The following is a 17,465-nucleotide window of genomic DNA, read 5'->3' as shown; positions in this document are numbered from 1 at the left end:
CCTCAGAGGGGGTCGCATCCCTCAGAGGGGGGCTCACCCCTAAGCGGCGGGCTCATCCCTCACAAGGCGACTCACCCCGCGGGCTCCCGGGGCGGGACCCGCCGCCCAACCCCGCCACACGGCGTCACGCGCCCCCCGCGGGCACGGCCCCGCCTCCTCCGCGCGCCAATGGCGGCCCGGCGCCGCGCGGCCCCTCCCTCCGCCAGCCAATGGCGCGCGATCCCCGAGAGCGGGCGGGCCGTGGGCGCGCGGCCGTTGGGCTCCTCGGGCCCCGCCCCGGTGGGCGGCGCGCGGCGCGCCCGGCCCGGCCCAGCGCGGCGGTGGCGACGCGGAGCCGGGGCGAGCGGAGCCGCGGGTAAAGGGAGCTGAGCCGCACCCGCGCGTCAGGCCCGGCCGCAGGTACGAGCCGCAGCCCTGCGGGGGTCCTCGAGCTGCCGAGGGTCGCGGCTGGGGGCTCCGAGGCGCTCGCGGCGCGCCGGGGGGATTTCCCGCGGGAGGGGTCGGCGGGCGAGCGAGCGAGGGGATGCGGCAGGTGTCGGGCTGTGGCCGCTCAGTCCCGGGGGGGGGGGCCACCGGTTCCGGGATGGGCCCCGTCCCCCGCCTCCCCGGGAGCCGCTCCCCTGCCCGCGGGGCTCCCCGGGGCGGGCGGCTCGGGGCGGGCAGCGCCGCGTCCCCGGGACCCCCCCGCGGGCAGCGCCGGCCGGGCGGGAGCGGGCGGGGGAGCTCACGGTGGATCTAATCACGGCGAGTGCCCCGGCTTTTAAAACCTGCCGGGCTGCCGGGATTCGTTGCGCAGAGCTCGTTCTGACAAGTAATGGATGTGACTGAGCCATTAAGGGACACCGGGCTGCGCAGCCCGCCTCTGGAGACCTATCAACTTCAATTTATGGGGTATCGGGAGCAGGAGGCGTTTTTATGAATTGGCTGGTAATAACTTAATTCACCTGTGAGGCCAGCTGCTGTTAATGCCTGCATTTAATCTGTGTGGAGCAATAAATAGCTATTAATTTGTCACGTTGCATGTGAAGAAGGTAGATGATATTTGAGGGAAGAGCAGTAGGTGCATTTGCATGCTGCTTGTGTGCTTTCGCTTCTGAATTCCTAGCTTCGTTTTGTTTTACGTGTGTTTATAACTGCCTGCCTTTCTTTGCTTCCAGAGCTTTTTAACTGAGTTGATTTCTTAAACAACTTGCCATAGCTTTGTTTTTTATTCCCTCTAAATAAACTGTAGAATAACTTCAGGGGTTATAACTTTCAGTAATCATAGAATCAGCAAGGTTGGAAGAGACCTTTAAGATCAAGTCCAGCCATGAACCCATCAACACCACCACTGTAACCCATAAAGCATTAAGCCATGTCACTCAGCACCAGAATTCTTCCCTTTGAAGAAGACTGAACAGTCGGGACAGTGGTGATCACATCATTAGACCTCATGGCTGTCTTTGGTAGCGGAATTCAGAACTTGATTTTTGCGGTTAGGTTTTTTTTTGAATGAGGTCTAGAGTTCTTACTTCAGGTTTGCTTAGATCTAGAGCCCCATTTTAATGAGGCATGTTGTTTTGTAGGTGTTCATTTTAAAATGTATTATCATCTATCAGGTCCCTTTTATGCAGGGATGTTATATCTTGGCCATATTTATAGAAATACCATACTCAATTAAGGTTATTCACTTACTGAAAGTATTCTTTGTCCTTAATTGATGTAGATGGTCAAATCTGTAATCTCACTTAGAATTAACATTAGGATTTTGCTAGATGTCACTGTTTGGATTAAGATTTTTTGCATTCAGGGTGTGTGATTGCATGTAGCTTCTAAAGGCTGTTTTAAAGCAACAGTTAATTTAGGGTTTGTGATTTAATCGTGCAGAGCTAGGAAATGAGCTAATGAGAGTCATCAGTTTCAGCTGTGCCAGTTTATTCATCTGTATGAAAAGGAGTAAAGCACTAACCTCAATGCCGAGGAGTTGATTTAACTGATTTCAGACATCGACGAGGTCTGGACTTTATTGTGAATGTGTTTATATTTACATGTGTACACTTTAAAGGAGACGGGAAATCCCAGAGCTGCAGATTGCTGTCAGCTGGCAAAGTACATCAAGGAATGATTGCTGTATGTTTACTCTGTCTTGTTCTCTATGCATCCACTTGCAGTACTTATTAGAAACAGGATACGGTGTCAGATGGACCTTGAACCTGAATTAGTATTGCGTTTTTGTGTTTGTAATAAGGTGTTTTCTGTGTAGGAGCATGTTGTTAGGAAGTTAAAATTTAAATTAGGCAGGTGTCAGAGCTGTAAGTTTTTAAGAGGACAGTATAAAAGTCAATACCAGCTACAGAAAAAAACTGGCTAAGGAATGTGCTGTTTCTTTGGAATTTTATTTGCATTTTTGTTGACATCCCAACACCTGATAGGAAATGGTCACAAGTATGTTTTCTAAGTGGCAGCTTCCAGTCCTTTCCTGAGTGCCTTGTAGGATACTGTGCTTCTCACGAAGATGATGTTGAATCTGCTGCAGCTCCCATCTCACGATGTTGCAATGCTGCCTTTCACTGAAACTCCAGCCTTAGTTCTGGTCTCTAGTATGTGGAAGGGAGCAGAAGGGATCTATAAAAACCTGTTCAGTAGCATCTTCCCTGCGAACTGGTTCTTCTTTGTTAAGTTTTACTGTGGAACTTGCTATGATAATGAGTAAAAGCAGGAAAAAATCCAGTCTTGCTGCTAGCAAAGTGTCTCTTAGTTGCCTTCTGGAGGGTGTTTTGGAAAGTTGTTGCGATGAGTTAAGCAAGTTTGACCATCTAGAACTACATGAATTATGTGTAGGAGTGATGAAAGCTTCCCACGTAGTTGAGCTAATGCAGTTTAATCCCAGGCTATGGTGTGTGTATTCTTCCTGACTTCACCTCTGCTTGCTGCTGGTTTTTGTTCGTTAAAGAAAAGATGGAGTATATTAAATTGTGTCCTCCTAGTTTTAGTCTTAGAAGTACAATAATATAGCTGAATTTATTTATACCTGCTTTCAGTGGATTCTGGACATTTTTATCACAAGTGATATCATATACTTATCTAATACAGTACCTTGTCCTGTATTACAGAAATAGACAGGGTGCAAACATTACTTAATACACTTCAAATAACTTTTACACTGCAGTATCCTTAAAAGCCCGTGACAGCCCAGACCCCCAGCTCTGTCCCATGTCATGTTGGCCATATGGCAGCTCTGATGCCATGTTTTTGTATTTTACTGAATCATTTTTGAACATTACCATGAGGTGTTCTGTAAAGTTCTTTGACAAATGAGTTTTCAAAGACAGCAATAGATGACAAATACATTGACATGCTCTTTATTTTAGCTGGCAGTCTTGCATTTAGGGGAAACCCATCAGAAATAAAAAATAAGGCATGTCTGAATATGCACAAAACCTTGTTTTTGAATATCTGCTTTTGTTATGCTTAGCTACAAAAGCACACAACTTGAACTTTTCCCCTACTTTGGTAGGCTAACAGATTCCATGTGTTAAGCAGTATCATTAAGCAGACTAGTCTTTGGGACTCCAGGTTTTGTCCTGAAAATGTTTTATCAATCTACATTATGAATCATGGCTAGAATCAATCTTATCTCACAGCTCTAAGCTCTAAAGGAAAGATGAGCTGTTTGTAGGAGGAGTAGGCAGTGTATAATGGACATTTGCTGGATGTTGGTGGGGACAGCCAGTTATGGTCTAGAGGTTATTGTTGACTTTCAAAGCTGAGTAATTAGCTATCGTGAAGCAAAGAAATTAGCATCTTTACTATAGGTAAGAAGTCACAAGTACTTAAGGGCTTTTTAATGTGGACACACACAGTGCAATGGTAGAAGGCTTATATCTAATATTTTGTACCAGAATTGGCATATTGTTCATGTATAAAATGAGATTATATATCTGAAGTCTTACAGATGTTCCTATGTTAGATAAAGCTTATTTGTACCCATTTTGAAATAATTATTTTGCTTAATTATAATTTTAAGACCAGTTTATCTAGGACAGGTGTGGAGGCAGAAGAAATACATTTTTGAAATGATTTGAAATCCCCTCTCCCCCTAGCTAAAATAAGTCTTTTGACTTCTCTCAGTTCTGCAGAGCTTTGTAGAGAATCAGATATTTGGAGTTAACTACTTTAAATTTATTATTTATTATCCTAACATTTAGAATGAAAGAAAATGCAAGTATGTAGTATTTCCAATACTGACTAGAATGTCATATTACTATTAGCCTTTCCTTTTTCTTTCAGATTCCGTAGACTCTCAGCTTGGCAATCTGAAAAATGCATTATCTTATGCTGCTGTTGAAGTGAGAACAGGTAGGACTCCCTTGTGATGACTCTTGCTCATTGTTTTCTGGTACTGAATCAGGCTGTTGCTTGTTTTCTACCATCCTGAGCAATAAATAGATGTGTGTAGTTCAGTATTAAAGACCAAGAATAATTTCATATCATGCTTAGTGCTAATTAATAAAGCTGTGAAAGTATTGCACCATTATGTGGTATAAGTATTGCTTTATTGTGTTGTAAAGACAGCCTCTTTTTTGAGTCAAGAATGACTAAATTTTCTTATGTTATTTCACCATGTATGATAGGAGAAGTTTTGAAAAAATAGGAAGGTATTGCAAGTACAGCCAAAAGTTGTTTATGACTGACTTTGAAATACGTTGCATTATAAATGATGTAGCAAGTTTAGGCATAGAGTAAGACTGCTTTGTAGCTACTAATTGTGTCTCAGAATTTGAAAATACACACATCCATTTATAAAAAGAGCATAGAAAACCTTTATTGCTTTCATAATGTATTGTTTGGTGGATTGAGTTTAGTTTAGCCAGTGAAGCTGTTCTGAGAGGAACAATGTAGTTTCAGATACAAAATGCGGAGCTGCTGTTTCACAGGCAGTATGCCATGAATGCTCTCTAAAGAAGCAGACTTGACATGGCTAATTATACATGAGAGTGAAGTATATTTATTTCACACATCGAAGTGACTGAATCAGAAGCTTCAACTGGCATATGGAGAGGGTTGGTTGGTTTTTTTTTTTTTTTTTTTTTTGTGGTTTTAGGAAACACCTTACAAGTTCAGCTGTTAAAAAGCCTTTCTTATTTATCACAGTCCAGGAGAGTTGGAAAACAAGAACTAAATCTGGTCTAATTCTGAATGTAAAGAAACAGTCCTGAATTTCTTCAGAGGTTTGACAGATACAGTAATGAAGATTTTCAATGGCTTAACAGATACTGTGATTTACATTTTCAATGAATAGCTGTTCATGAGCAGTTAATCATCTCATTGTCATCTGGGAAGCTGTGAACACAGTTAACTTCTGTGTCAGGATTGCACTGTAAGTGAAATGTGTGTGTGGAAGGGGCAACACCAGACCTGCATCATCTTGAAGCTAGCAAGGCTGGAGAAGTGACCAAAACCATCCTCTCATGGAGCAGCTTGCTACTTAGTTAAGGTGAATGAATGCTAAGGCTTAATGAGGGTGTGAAATCTCTACTCTAAATCATATAAAAAAATCCTTGCTCCTCCCTTAATGCTTTCCCTCCTACCATTCCAAGGCAGTTAGTGCTGCTGCCACCAGGACAAACAGCAGCCCTTTGTTAGCCCTTGCCTGGGGCACCCCTTGTCCTCACTACTGCTGCTCTCTTGCCATCTGGGAATCCCAAAGACCCTGAAAGGAGCCTTTTGCTGCCTAGTCTCCAAGGTTATCTGGTTCAGTAAATCTGTATTACCTCCAGTACACATCAAGCTAACCTGTAGCTTCAGTCCTCCCAGCATTTACTTTCCTGTGGGGATGGGAACATCCAGTCTGTACCACAGAGCTTGTAGGCTTCTTATTCGAGGTTTGGTTACTTCTCCAAGGATCCAAATCTGTGACTTTATTAACACCAAAATTATATGTGCTAGAAACTTTGTCTTGGCATTGAAATGGCACTACAAGTACTATAGCACAAGAAGTCTGAAAGGGCCCTGCTTGAGCTGCAGTGCATGACTGCCTGCTTCGAAAGCTTGTGGAATGTTTGAAATATGATCCAGACAGTGACTTGGACCACCTTCCAGCTGCCTTCACCAGTCTGAGCAAGGGTATTGAAATGGCAAGCAAACCTCAGAGGATAAAACTGTGAATGGCATGCTTTGAGCCAAGTGCTGAAGGGTGTCTTTGGTCCCTCATCTGACTGCTGTGAGAGTCATGTGTCTGCGCCGTGGGACCTGGCGAGACACCCTGGGTGCTTCCCAGGAAAGACTGACTGGCTTCAAGAAATCTTGATGGTTAAAATGGAGAGCAAAAATCATGTACAGCAGCTGAGTACTGAGGCAAGATAGAGGTCAGTTGTCCAGGAGACACATTTTTGTATTGAGTGTAGAAAACACCAAAGTTTTCCTTTGTTTAGAACCATGGCTGCAACTAGCACATGCAGGTGGTTGAATGCTGTTGGAGTCTCCATCTGTTTAGACGTGCTGGAAGATTGCTGCTTCTAGTGGATGGTGGGCATGCTGTCAGCCAGTCTGAGGGAGAAACTGTCACTGGAAATAGCAGCAGTGAAGGAGAATGCACATCCAACTGCCCAGGAAGACAAAGTTCTGCTGTGAGTGCCACAAAGGGAAGTATTCACAAGGCAGTTACTGGAGGACAGAAGTTAAAAGGGACAAGTTACAAGTGACTGGTTGAATGACCAGATTGACAATTGGAGAAAAGTTGAAAACTTCAGTGTGCCAGCTGTGAAGGCTTTTGCTTCCCAGAACCTATGGAAACTTTTCTAACACTATGAACTGTATTAAACATTATCTTAACTCCTGATTTCATGATATATGCATTTATTATTTAATGAAGATTCCTTCTCATTAGGGTGTTTTATTAAACTTGTTCACATTGATACATGGAGACTGTTAAATACTTTCACTTCCAAAGGGGAAAAAAGCTTGGGATGGGAACAGAAGGATGTTAGAAACCAATACAGAAATCTGTCTGAAAAGAAGACTCTTCAGCTGGCATGGCTGTGGAAGAAGAGTTTAAATACTTTAGGTAGAGAAAGATATTCTGGCGTTGTAAAACATACTTTTTTATAGATACCTGATTTAAAAAGTCATATGCAGGCATTAATATGACAATTATTTGGATTTTGAAAAAAAAAACCCAAAAACAAACCAAACAAAACGAGCCCGCACATTCCTCCTAAGCACAGGAGTCTTAGGTAATACCTGTTAGGAAAGGTTTGCAAACTTAGTAACCTTTTCTCACAGTAGAAGCTGGCTCATATGCTAATTATATTTAATAAGCCATAGAATACCAGGGGAAGGTAAGAAATTTTGCCAAATGCTCTTTTTCTTTTCATATTTAGACAAGAGTTGTTTGGGGGGTGTGTGTGACCCAAATCAGTTCTGATTGGTTATTATCTCCTTACCTGACTGAAAAAAAGTACAGAGAAACATAACCAACATGTGTAGTATGAGGATGGGTCATCTCAACCCAGTAACTCTGTACCTGGTGGTTCACTTCTGCCTCAAGAAGCCAAACATGGTGTTAGCTTTTTCTTATGGTCCAGAACTAAAGTATCATGTAGGAAGATAGGTTTAGGTAAATACTCTGTTTAAATGCTCTCTGAAGAGGCAGACAGCAGTTGTAACACAGTGTTTAATTCTGTAGCTTTGTTGTGTTGGTGGACAGGTGCAATCGGTGATGGCTGTTGAGTAAATGTCATTTCATTAATGTTGAATTTGTATTTTACTCCTCAGGCTTTTCAGCTTTACCACACTATTTAATGAATTCCAGATAGCTATTTTGACTTCCTATGGATGATATCAATTACACTTGAAAGAAAACACAAGGTATCCTGCTTTCTTTATCCAAGGACTGAGCTCACCATTTTAAGTGCTGCTAACTTACTTCTGGGAGTTAAATGTCCCACCTTATTAAATCATTTACTCTTGTCTTACCTTAAGCTTTCATTTGGCTTTGATATAGCATTAATATTTAAAATGTATGTATCATTTCAATAGACACATGCATTACTTATCAAAACATTGCAGCTTATTAAAACAAACCTGCTGTCATCACAGGTGAAAGTTTAGAGTGACATGTAGTGCCAGGAGGTATGTTGTACATTTTCACAAGCTGTTCAGTCGGGATAGCGGGTACTTCAGGAAGAAAAAACCAAAGTGAGGGATGCTTCTTCCCTGGCAGTGTTCAAGGCTGGTTCAGATGAGGTTTTAAATAACCTCATCTTGTGGGGGATATCCCTGCCCACAGCATTGGAGTTAGAACTAGGGGATCTCTAAGGTCCCTTCCATCCCAAACCATTCTATGATAAACTCATCTTGGTAATACGAGTGGAGTATCTCCAGATTCCTTATGGGGAAACATACATGCACATTAATATGGTCTAACACTAACAGACCATAATAACAGGGAAGTATTAAGTAATTGGACCTTCTGTGTCTGTTCAGTGTGTTTGTATGAACAGTTTCTACTGTGTCAGAGCAGCTACATGTTTTAATTGAGATATCTTACATGTGCCCACCTTGTAAAGATCTAAGTAATAAATTTAGTTATCCTCAGTTACCTAAAAGCAGATCTTGTCTTGTGTGTGACACTTACGGTTAGACATTTGTTTAGCTGCTGATTTGCAGCTCATAAGGTCACTTAGCAGTGGGATAAAAATAAGAGTGTGTCTTTCTTCCAGCGCCTGCACAGGCGTGGTTGGAGTTGCTGCGGTCTGTCTGCAGGATTACAGCATGCTTCTGTTGCTCCTGCTCCCAGGCTACAAGGACAGTGTCCTCACTACAGAGGCCAGGCATCTTCATCCCTGTCCTTGCACTGGGGTGCTTCTCATTCACTGGCAGGTCAAATTCAGATGCTGATTTCTCTTATTTTTAGGTGTGCATCTGACAGGAAAGTTGAGCGAAGGGCTAAACCCTCCCTTTGTGCCCTCCAGTTAGTGTGGGCCTTACAACCCGTGTGCTGGCCATCACACACAAATCAAAAGCATGTTGTCGCCTTCTTCTCTCTCAAGCAGCGCTAGGTTTTGATTCTGCTTTAAAAGCTGTTAATGTCTCTCTACTTTTGTTCCTTATGTCATCTCCTGAATAGTGGAAATGAAGAGAATATATATCTTCCTCTGTATATATTTTGCTGCCTTTAGAAAAAAATAGATCTCTCTAGTTCTTGAAATGCTTTTTAGAGGCATTAAATAATATATTGTTCTGAATTTTTAAGTAATATGACCTTTTCTTCTTGAAAACTCATTCTTGAGTAGTAAACCAAGATGTTATATCCCCACTTGAATGCTTGACTAGAGATAGGAGATTTGATATGGATGTGTGTGACAGGCACACATAGCCCGCCTTCCCAATGGAGAAGTAAGAACATGCCACAACCTAAACGAAAGCCTAATGTCTAATTTACCTTGTGCTAAATCTTGTGATGTTTTTACTGTGTTATAATAGGAAAGGTAATCCAAAATCCAGTGTTTTCATGTTGCAGATCCACTCACAAATCTAGAAACTAGAAGTTACAAACACATGGGAAATTACATATCTTCTTTTCTTTGTAGTTAGATAATCTTTTTTCAGGGGGAAGTTGATGTTTCTATGCATAAACTCTTCCTCATATGCACATCTACTGTACAAAAATTTCCTTCATGATGTATATATTTAAATACAAGACAGTCCCCACTGCAAAGTGACTGAATGTGTGTGCATATATGAGTGCATCTGCAGCTATTACCAAGGGAAACATTTGACCTTGAGTTTCAGGTGATTGTTGCATCAAACCTTTCTCTGTAACAAGTCTTCCCCACCTTCCTCTTCAGTGAAGCCAGGTTAAAAAGAAGAAAGAGTGATGAGGTACGGAAAGTGAAATGTCAGATACTTGCTGTTCTTTAGTAGAATCAGCACATTTCAGGAGAATTTTTTTCTGAACTTCTACTGGAAGGGAACAGAGAAATAGTCTTGAAAATAGTAAAGGTAAAGGAAAAGCTCATCTAATCCACTGGATCCTACAGGAATCTTGTAACAAAAGATGGATGGTAAAAGCTTTAAATAAAAGCCTATTTCCAAAGGGTCAGGGGATAGGCTATTCAGATTACCAGGTAAGGAACTGGCTTCAGCCCTGATATGATTTGTTGTAGTGGTACCGCAGCTTAGGTCAGTGGTTCCCAATCAGTAAGTTGCATTGTCATGGGGCATAGGGTTTGTTCTCTCTTTCGTTTTCTTTGTTAGACAATGCTGAAGAGAGAAGGAACAGTGCTGTCAGGCTGGCTTGGACTTCTCCTTGTAGTAGTCCCTTAAGTGATGCTGAGACATTTCCTCCACGTAGCTGAGCTGTGTTTTGGCAGTCAACGTGAGGCAGATTTTTCTCTGTTGCTGATATCTTATCAGAGAGTTCCTGATCTGACCTATCTTCATGGGAGTATTTGGCTTATGACTTGGCATGGGATTGAACCAGCTCCCAGAACGTCCTATGTAGTTTTACAAACTTGGAATTTAATATAAATTAAGACAGAAGAACCTTGCCAATAAAAACTGCAAGTTTTTGTGACTGTCAACCTGAAGCCTAGTATAAACAACTGTTCCTAAGATCCCCTAGTCATATTTCCAAGATAGTGTTTCTAAATAATATACTAAAAAATGGCTGTGCTACTTGGGACACAGGATTCCTTTGCTGTCATTGCAGTGAAATAGCAAAATAATTTAGGCTGCCTGGAAACTGACCGGGGTGGATGTAGGAGAGTAATCAGAATATCTGAAAGGGAATTCTGTAAATTGTTTGTGAGTGCAGTTTGGAAGAAGCAGAAGACACAAAGCAAGAGTGTTTTGAGATGGGTGCAGTTCTCAACGTCTGCGTATTTTCTAAGTGCTCTGTTAGTTTTGTATAGACAGCTTTTTCAGTGTTAACAGTGTTTCAGAGTTCAGTTGCCTTTTTTAATGGTTACCTTAAGGGAAAGACCTTTTGTGATACAAAATATTCTTGGTAACTTTATTCCACTTCTAAGGTATGTTTCTGCAGAAATGAGTAATACTTCAAGCAGTTTGTGTATGTACAATTTTGTAATATTTAGAGAAATGAAAACTAGCTCAAGTACATTTCATCTTCCAGTTTTTTTTTTTTTTTTTTTTTTTGTATTAGACTGCTGAATGTCAAAATTTGTCAGAGGCCATATACATGATATCTTGTAGTTTTGTATTTTGCTACCTAACACTATGGCAAAATAATCAAAATTATCTACAAACAGTTAACTGAAATTTATCGTAGCAGTACCCAATGTATTCTTTTCTACATGTGATGGAGAGAAATGCAGCTGAAGTTGAGATGAGTATTCCCACTGCATAGTACAAGGGAGATCAGCTGGTAGATTATGAGGAGGCTCTATAGAGGCCATTTGGTACTTCCAGATGAAAAATGATCAAAGACTTGATGTGGAGTTGCAACAAAGATGTGATCATTTGAGCTTGGCATCTGCTAAGGACCAGCTTGCTGCGGTTGGTAGGTTAGGTCAAGTAAAATGTGTCTGTTTATTCTTAGCAGGGCTAATGGGAGGTCTCCTCTGGTATCTTGCAGCACACCTTTTTTCAAGCCTGTCCAAATTATGCAGTCATATGTCTAGAATATACTGTAAATTAGATCTGTAGACTCTCACAGTGAATAAAAGAGTGTATGCTGTTTGGATGATAGGGTTACAAAGCACTGGTATTCTATTACAAGCAGATGAACTAAAATGGTAGGAAAATGCTGTGGTGTGATATAAACAAACTGAAAATGGACTGTAATGCTGTCTTGCAGCTACCATGCTCTGTGCTTTGCTAAGAGAATAAAGCTAAGAAAAATACAGATTGAGATTAATTTACAGAAACTGTATGGCTCAGACACAAGTTTTATTCTTGTTCTGAAAAACTTTTCACGGCTTTAACTACAACAGTTTTGCAAGGGACAAGGATATAAGTGTGGTTGTCAAGCAAGTTGAAAGGCTGGTATGCCTGAAAGACTGTCTGCTCTTTCAAGTTATAAAGGTTAGTCTAATAGAATGTGTTATTTCTGTGACTGTTCATGTCTAGCCAATTGCAGTAGACCTTTATGATTGCTGTAGTTTTTCTGGTTAGTGACATGAAGGCAAAAGTGGTGATTTGAACCTTTCAACAGCAAAGCCATTTCTGGCTCCTGCCTGAGATGAAGATAATAAGGGTTGTAGCAAATAAAGAACTTGTTGAGCATACTAGATGTCATATTGTTTGGGGAAAGATGATCTGCTGTGTGTGTGCAGAATGCTCGGGGTGCAGATCATAGGACAGCCTGGTTGCATGGAGACCAAATAACCTCAGCTCTTTCAGATTTGTGAGTACTGCATGAGAGGTGTGCTTTCTGCAGAGGCAGCATGAAATGATAAGTAAGGTTATGAGTCTAAGACATTTATGAAAAAATACTCTGAAGTTTTTTCTTGGCAAAGTTTGTCCTGCTGTGGTATTAATATCTGGTTTTGCTTTCTGTGGTGCAATTATTCTGGGGTATTGCCTGACAGATGGTTATATCTTAGAGTTGTATCAGAATGATGTTATTTGCTTGACAGTCATTGTTCTTTTACGAACGTGGGACAGGAAAGGACCTGCCTATTCATCAAGTTTATTTTCATGCTCTTGTAGGCTTTATGTCATGCAGACATAGACATATGGAGCACTGTCTTAAAAGGAGCTGAGTCTTTTCCCCTCACTGTTTTAATTAGAAACCCCTTCCAGTGCTAAATTCCTCAACATGATGAAGCTACTTACAGTGTTCAACCTAAATTTATTCATCATCAGTTAGTAAAGATCTTGTGCCAAGGTTGTCCTTTTATTTTAAATAGATCTTTCTTGCTGTTTTACAATTATTTAAATGTTTTTATACACAGCCCTTGCTTTGCTGCTAGGCTTTATTTTTGTTAGGCTAAGGCCAAGTCCTTGCAGCCTCCCTCAGTTCTGTTGTAAGTAGAGCAAAATGAGGGAATAGGTAGTTGGAGACTTTTCAGCTTTCACGTAGCAGGTTTTTCCAGTTCCCTGAGAAGGGCGTGTCTTATTCTTTGTACTATTGTTGATAAAAGAAGTGAATAGTAGCTTCCTTGTTGTTGCAGTACACCAACAGAAACACAGATAGAAAATTCTGTATTTTAAACTCTCTGAAAAGTCTCTTCAAGTAGCAAGATCGTTCAAATAGTAGGGACTGGTGGTATATCCTCTGATTTAGGAATACAGACAATCCTATGGAAGTGGTGTTGAAAGGCAGGCAGATGTTTGATTGCTTCAAGTGCGTGGGTTCCATTTTGTGTTTTTTGTGTTTTTCCTTAGGCTGTTAAATATTCACATCAATATTCTGTGGCTGATCTGTGCACAGACAAATTCTTTGTGCGTTTTTAATGACTTACTGCTAAAATATGTGATTAAAGATAGATCTGTTACAAAGGAATCAAAAACTGGAATTACGTTTAAATACTTTTCTGACTAATATTAATGGACGCTTGCTACTTGTAAGGCTCTCAGTAAATCAGTGGGCTCTTCAGACATTTATATTCAAAAGATATTAATGGAAGGTGTAAAAGGCAGATAAATTTTTCAGAATTTAACTATTTTAAAATTTTAAAAAGCTTCAGTAGGAAGACCTGACCTAATTTCTTCCCATTTAAAATCCTAAAGGCTGTTGCATTGGAAAAAATAAAGCAAATTCTGTTTAAAATGCAGTGGAAAGTTTTATGTCCCCGGTTTTGATGAAGAATATGAGCCTTGTAATGTTCAACACTGCAGCTCATGACAATCAGGCTCCTGGCTAAGAAAGTATGGAGGCAGGTATATCAGGACCATATGATGATGACATTCTGATTTCCTGACTGGAATTTGAAATCTGTAATGTGGAGCCCTGCTACAGTGAAGCTGGTTGGTAGGAAACCAGAGTATGCTTTAGACATTCGTATGACTGCTACATTTGTCAGAAAATAAATCCCATACCCTTTTCTGTAGTTTTGTCTTAGGAAGATGCTTTTGGTACCGACCTTAAATGTAGTAGATTAGCGGTTAATTAGCTGATGAGTCCAAGAAGTAGGAGGCCTTGTTCCTGGGTCCTTCTCAACCTAAGGGATTTCGAGTCCACCTTTTTCTCTTCCCAGAGTGCCACAAGCCAGTGGTTCATGCATAGGTAGGGGATCTAATCACCAGACAGCAGATTCAGACTTCTTCCCACTGTCTGGAATTCATCAATGTGCATTTCTCACTGCATCATAGAATCATCAGATTGTTAACCTTATAAAAGACCTCTGTGATCATCAAGTGCAGCCATTAACCCAGCACCGCCGTGCTCATCTCTAAGCAGTGTCCCCGAGGGCTGTGGTCAACTTCCTCAGGGAGGATATGGCAGTCCTTTGCTGATGAGTGAGGTGTTCTCTTGAAACACAGATTTAATTCTTCTTGCTTTTCCAGGAAAGCAATTCTGCAGTGGGAGAGCAGGAGAATCAACATCTAAAGAATCTGTTTTTATTCTGATTTAATATTTTTAGCAGTTGTTTGACCAGGAAACTTTTTAAGAACTTGAGATACTGTAATAAGGAAGTGGAATAGTAATGGCCATCATTGATCATATCACTTCTGGGCATGAAATTTGAGTTGTTTCAGTTCACCCTCATGTATATATCTTTTTTTTCAAAAAAGACATTGAATCCTGATGCAGGAAAACAAACAGCAATTTATAGCTGTTATGGTGTAAAATAAATAAAAGATATTTTCCATATTTGCAGGCTATACTGGAAAACCCAACTGTGAATTTACTTGCAAAATTAAATATTTTTTTGTTTCTAAGTGGTGACATAACACTTTTGCAAAAAAAAAAAAAAAAAAAAAAAAAAAGAAAAAGAAAAAAAAAAATCCTAGTCTGCTCAGTTAAAGAAGCCAAGATTACAGTGAATGGGAGACCTTAGAAGAGGGTAACCCAGCTGAGAAACTTACTGTTAAATTTCAAAATAATTCAAAATTTTTTCTTTGCATTTTTCTGTGTTATTTTGGTTCCCTCTGTGTTAACCCTCAAAAGTTACTTCTACCTGGGCAAAGTTGTAATAGAATGAAATTTAGTCAGCTTTGGCTCTTAAGGAGTTGCTTAGCTTGAAAGTGAAAAATGAATGGTAAGAACTTTCCTCAGTGAAAAAAAAATAATCATGCTAACTGCTGCTTTTTAGCTCTTGCTAAAAAAGGCACTTTTTAGAACCTGCTAAAACTTCTATGTTTCTCAGTGTGAGACAATGGTTTCCTTCATGCATGAGTGACTTCTTTAAAAATACAATTCCTGGGAGCTATGAAGCAGAATTCATTTAAAAAAACATGTTTAACACTGGCATGATTGCACACTTCTGGTGTTGGCTGTAAAGCAGAAGGAAACAATGTGTGCCCAGAACGCCATTATGGGATTGGTTTTTGTGTCCTGTGTTGTGTGGAATATGAAGAGAGGGCAGTCCATAGATCTGATCTGCAAGACATCTTACCTTAAACTGGTTTAGTTTTCATAGCTGGCACAGTTCACAGCAAGGAGCACATGTGCAGTGTCTGAGATACGTCAACGCGGCAGCTTCTGCCAAAATTCACTCATGTTTCCATATGTAATATTATGCTTATGTCCTACCCCGTCTCTGGCACTGAATTAAAACAGCACCTGTTAATATTAAGAATAAATGAAGTCACTGTAATGTTGAGGATAAAGAGATTTTGGTGAAAAAAAATTAGATTTCCTCCCTAATTAAATATTTCAGGTTGTGGTGTTCTACTTTGGTTTTATTCAGAATTCAGAAAGCAGTATTACAATGTTAGCACGCACCTTTTTACTTAAATCTTCTTTCATGAGCTGCTATTCATCGATACTCAGTTCAAGTGCTTTTAAGGAATAACATGAAACACTTTGAAACACCATTTTTGGTTTTGAGATAAGTGGTTTTTTTCAGAGGCTTGTTATTCCTCTGCATGTTGGCTGATTCTCATTTGCATTTAAATCAGCTTTAGCAGTGTTGTGTAGCTTATTGGTGTTCATCTTCAGTCTGACAGCTGAAGAATAGCAGATGTGAGTATGAACATTAGGCTAAGGCTTGCATTATGCAGCCAACAATCATTTGTTCTGGTACTTTGGAGTAGAAAGCTAAAACACAGATTCCTTTCTGCTTCAACCAGTGAGCATTGCTGAGTTTTTTGGATAGCACTGAAATTACTAAAAGCAGTGAGCACCTGTGCTGTGGATGCTACTGCTGTGGGTAAAGAAGGGTAATGCTATTGTTGTACAGTTGTTTTTCTAATACCATAGCTGTCTTTCAGGATACTGTCTCAAAATAATGTGTTTTCTTTAAGACTGAAGAATATATTGCAAAAAGGATCTGTTCTGAACTCTATGACTGAATTTCTCTTAAGAGTGGTAGATAAAGGATCATGATAATCTAAGCACTGTTCTGTTTCTAGCGGGGAGAAAGAAGTGGGGGCAAGAAGATGATAGTACCTTTATTAAGATACCAGCAAGGAGATGACTGGGGAAGAGAATCTTCTCTATTGCTGCTCAGAATGAACATTGTGTGGCTCCTTGGATGGGAAAGCAGGAGTAGCTATTTGTCAAGGATCAAGAGATCCAATGGGATCTTAAAGAATTTGGGCAAGGTCTACCTTGCACTGAGAAATGTGATTAACATGACAGATTCTCCAAAAGACTAATTGTGGAGGAAGTTGTCTGGGGAGAGCTGGTTGTGTTCCTTGATATGACAGTCCAATACTTTCATCTCCTTAATATCCATAATGAAAAGCACTGAAAAAAGAAACTATCAGGAAAGGAGCAGGAGAACTAGTGATTTTAGTTGAAGTTTTAGAAGTTCTTGTGAATGTGCATTACTTTCAATGGAATTAATGGAGTAGCAAAAACCTGCCTTCCAGATTTTATGTGATGATAGAAGTACCTTTCTTGTCTTCTTGGAAAACCAGGCTTACTCCAGTTTGATATACTTGTGCCTGGGTGTGTCTTACTCAAATGTCAGTCCAAACTTAGAAGCTACAGAGGCATCCTCCTCAATAAATCATTACTTGAAGGCAACATGCACTAGGACTTTTTTTAAATTGAAGTGGATATTTTTGGAGAGATACTATTTTAAGATTATTTTAATGGAAGGGCTCCTTCCTATTTTTTGCAGTTGCTCACTCACTGCAACAATGGGAGATGAAAGCATTGCATTAGTTGATCTGTTGGGGTACAGAAAAAAATAAGATAATGAATTGTAGTTTGTTTAGAGGGAAGTAAAATGACATGATATTATTTACCATGTTGTTAAGCTCAATGAAAAGCTAAAAAATAGTATCAGTAATAATAATGTTAATAATTATAATTACATTTTTGTGCATAAACCTAAGTTTAATCTAGAAAGGCTAAATTATTTGTGAGTTGTTTTCCTGTATCATCACTAGCAGTTTCACCTTTT

General features: G+C 40.2%; 1 protein-coding gene across 2 annotated transcripts in view; it reads left to right on the top strand.

The window, feature by feature from the left end:
- Window positions 1-300: 300 nt before the first annotated feature.
- Window positions 301-17,465, top strand: part of MPP7 (MAGUK p55 scaffold protein 7) — a 149,092-nt gene continuing 131,927 nt past the window's right edge. Inside the window, exons 1-4 of one of the 2 annotated variants that reach the window (XM_058420749.1) lie at window positions 309-399; window positions 4,270-4,338; window positions 5,134-7,045; window positions 7,756-7,848. The gene's annotated coding sequence lies outside the window, so the exon portion shown is untranslated. Of the gene's footprint in view, window positions 400-4,269; window positions 4,339-5,133; window positions 7,046-7,755; window positions 7,849-17,465 lie in introns of both variants that reach the window. The other variant, XM_040064993.2, reaches the window with a different exon arrangement.

Source organism: Hirundo rustica, chromosome 1, assembly GCF_015227805.2.
Source record: "Hirundo rustica isolate bHirRus1 chromosome 1, bHirRus1.pri.v3, whole genome shotgun sequence".
Lineage (NCBI taxonomy): Eukaryota > Metazoa > Chordata > Aves > Passeriformes > Hirundinidae > Hirundo > Hirundo rustica.
This window is presented reverse-complemented; position numbering and strand designations above follow the sequence as displayed.